Raw genomic sequence first — 3670 nt, forward strand, 5'->3', positions numbered from 1 at the left:
GGTGACTATGAAGATGGCGAATATCCGATAGTGCTCCGCGCTAATTACAATACAATGAGAAGCGAGATCAAATGCGCATACAGATTAAACTTTAGCAAACCCGACAACATTGGATCGCTGCTAGGATTCTCGAATTGTATTCTCGAGCCGGGAAAATGGTACGAATCGAACATGCCGATTAACATTATCAACGTTAATATTATCCGCGTAGAATGTAACGTGACCGCGGGCGCGTACAACAACGGCAAATTCGTTCATACGATACACGAATTTTCACCGAGGGTACCGCCGGGATATAAGATATCGGAAACGCCGGCGCAGATCATTTACCTTCCGATCATCGCGCGGAGCATTACGGATTTAACGTTACACGTTGTCGACCAGAACGGACGATTGCTCGATTTTCGAGGAGAAGAGATCATCGTAAGATTACACGTACGATGGCTGCGGCGATAACGTACGTACGTATGCGACGTATGAGATGCTCGTGTTGAACGTATCGAAAGACGCGAGAGATAACGCAATCTTTACGAAATCAGCGACACCAACAACATCAACGTCGACGTTCGCTAATATCCAATCATCCGAGAAAAAGAAACTCAGCGCATCGAACGTTGCGTTTTTGCAATCTTTGGGATTCGCGGTGCGAAACAGCTGAACGACATTCTCAACATCGGTGACGAACCTATCTTTGACGATCGTATCGTCAAGGTCGAGACTCACACGTACAACCCGTTCGCCAATACAACGTTCGGACACAATGACGAGATAAAAATATCCATACAACAAGGATACAACAGGATCTGTATACGCTGCCGCACGAGAGTTTCCTATACATCGAGGGACGACTAACGAAACACAGACCAGCAGCTGAAGGAGAAAGTGAATTGGTACTGGGAAATAATTGCGTCGCATTCATGTTCGACGAGATTCGATACGAACTCGACGGCGTTGAGATTGATCGCAATAGAAACGTAGGAATAACTACTACGCTCAAAAACTATGTAACGGTATCATCCGATAGAAGCGTGATTATGAAAAACGCCGGCTGGGAGCCGTCGACCAAAGCGAATGGATATTTCAATTTTTGCGTACCGCTCTACATGTTGCTGGGATTTTGCGAGGATTACAGACGCGTGGTGATTAACGCTCGTCACGAATTGATCTTGATACGATCGCGCAACGACGACAATTGTCTGCTTGGAAATTCGGCGCAGGAGCCTGAGCTCGACATATTCAAGATACAATGGCGAATGCCTCACGTGCTGTTGAGCGAAATCAAAAAGTTGTCGATGCTCCGTGCTCTGGAAAGCGGACGATATCTCAGCATGGCTTTTCGCTCGTGGGATCTGTACGAGTATCCGCTATTGCAGCTTACAACCAAGCATTTGTGGGCCATTAAGACCGCGACTCAGCTGGAGAAACCACGATACATCGTTTTCGCTCTGCAGACAGATCGGAAGAATATCATGTCTAAGGATGCGAGTGAATTCGACCACTGCAAATTGATCAACGTTAAACTTTATCTGAATTCGGAATATTATCCGTACGACGATATGAATCTGGATTTCGATAAAAACAGATATTCCATTCTGTACGACACGTATATGCGCTTCTGCAAGAATTATTACGGATACGAGTATCTCGAACCGAGTCTCTCCGTCGGGATGTTTCAACTTTACGGTCCGTTCGTGGTTATCGATTGTTCTCGACAAAACGAATCGGTCAAGAGCGCGACCGTGGATGTGAGATTGGAATTCGAGTGTAAGGAGAACATACCGCCGAATACCACTGCGTACTGTCTCATCATACACGATCGCGTGATCCAGTACAATCCGTTGACCAACGTTGTACGCAAAATCACCTAAGTGTTTGCGACAACATCGACGCAAGAGAGAGGGGGAAGAGAAGCATGATATAAATCAAAGTCTTGCGAGATGGTTTTAGAATTTTGCCGTTCCTCTCGACTGGCGTATCGAAGAGAGAGAGAGAGATCTCGTCATGTCCGTACCAACGTTTGTGGATCTGCAAGGATTTATCGTTGGGAAAAATTTTGTCGTGAAGGAAGCGGCAGTCTTGAGAAAGGGATACGTTCTATCGCATTACTTTTTCGCAAGTCCCGTACCGTGGCACACGCTTACAAAATCTGAGCGATGTCAAGTCTCATGGCTGATTAGAAATCATCACGGATTACAATGGGAAGATGGAAACGTTCCGTATGGCTTGGCTCAGCGTGCGATTACAACAGCTGTCGTTGGTACGATACACGAAGAAGAAGAAGAATCGTCCGTCGTGTACGTCAAAGGACTTGAAAAGCGAAAATGGCTGGCCGATATACTAGACGATGCGGGGAACGGCTATATTATTGAAATCTTGGATGCGGATTATGAAGATATCGATGCTCTAAATAAATTAGACGATACGAATAGTATGCGATGTGGAAAACATGTTAAGAATTGCGCCTTACAAAATGTATTCAAAATATTTAACTGGTGGTCGCGACGCCAGAAAGAATTGCGATAAAAATAAAATATGTAAACATTAATATGCGTTATCTCTTTTATTTCCTCACCTTAATCCTTTGCATGCGTTTCTAAGAATTCTTTTGTTCGAGCACCGCCTCCCCCTTCTCTTAAATTCCAATGCGTTAGAAATATTGATCCCCCACCACTATATTATATTTTTAATAGATGAGTCGGGTATAACCGATTAATTTCTGTACGACCAGTGTCGCGTTAACCGCTCGTGGATTCACTTTTCATAACTTCCCAGAGAAATATACTACGTTGAAAGAAGCAGCAGCAGCGGTAGCAGCAGTGGCGGTATCGGAAGACACGTGAATAATTACGTGCCGAGTCTTGATAAAACTCCATCGTTTGAGAACAAATACGACGAGTAAGTTTCGTTTAACATTTTTTTCTATTTTTCTATTTTTTACAAATTGTATTATTAGTATTACTTAATTTTAATTTTTTCCCGTAGCATTTCGTCGGAGCGTCGTGCGGTTCGTATACTAGGCAGACGATACGCATTGACAGCTACGGAATTCAAATTCCTCGAAATCTGTATCAACGTGGGTCCGCCGAGTTACGTGGAGATTATCATAGGAGATCATCGGGGAAAGGGACTGATATTATCTCTCGAAATGTGGAAGGGACTCTGCGAGCAACGTCGCGATATTCTAAATCTCCTTCGGAACGACTCTCACGACATCTATAATTTTATAAGCCTTGGACTAACAGTGCGTACGATTAACGATGCTAAACTCATAAGTCTCGAATCTTCGACCGTATGCATGATGATGGTAGAATCGACGTTACATCGTATGTTCGATCTCGATCAATGCATAGATGTAACTTTTGATCGATTAGATAAAATTATCCAAACAGTCGATGTCAAATTTACGCAATTCTCCAATATCGCGTCCGCTGTAACGGATCCTAAAGAAGTATCAAATGTAATACGCGCGAGTGACGCTTTCAACAAGCATCAACTCGTCGATTGCGAGCTGGCGGCATAATACGTAAGACAAAAAAATATGTAAAAACATGAATAAAGAGTTTTAAGTTTACTATATCGTGGTGTACTTTTTTTTGCGTTTGCTTGCGTTTATAAAACGGTTGAACATCGGCGCTGATACGTTAAAAATTCTTCCGAGAAAAAATTGCGG

The sequence above is a fragment of the Camponotus floridanus genome, unplaced genomic scaffold (assembly GCF_003227725.1).
Source record: "Camponotus floridanus strain SB8 unplaced genomic scaffold, Cflo_v7.5 scaffold118, whole genome shotgun sequence".
In the NCBI taxonomy this organism is placed as follows: domain Eukaryota; kingdom Metazoa; phylum Arthropoda; class Insecta; order Hymenoptera; family Formicidae; genus Camponotus; species Camponotus floridanus.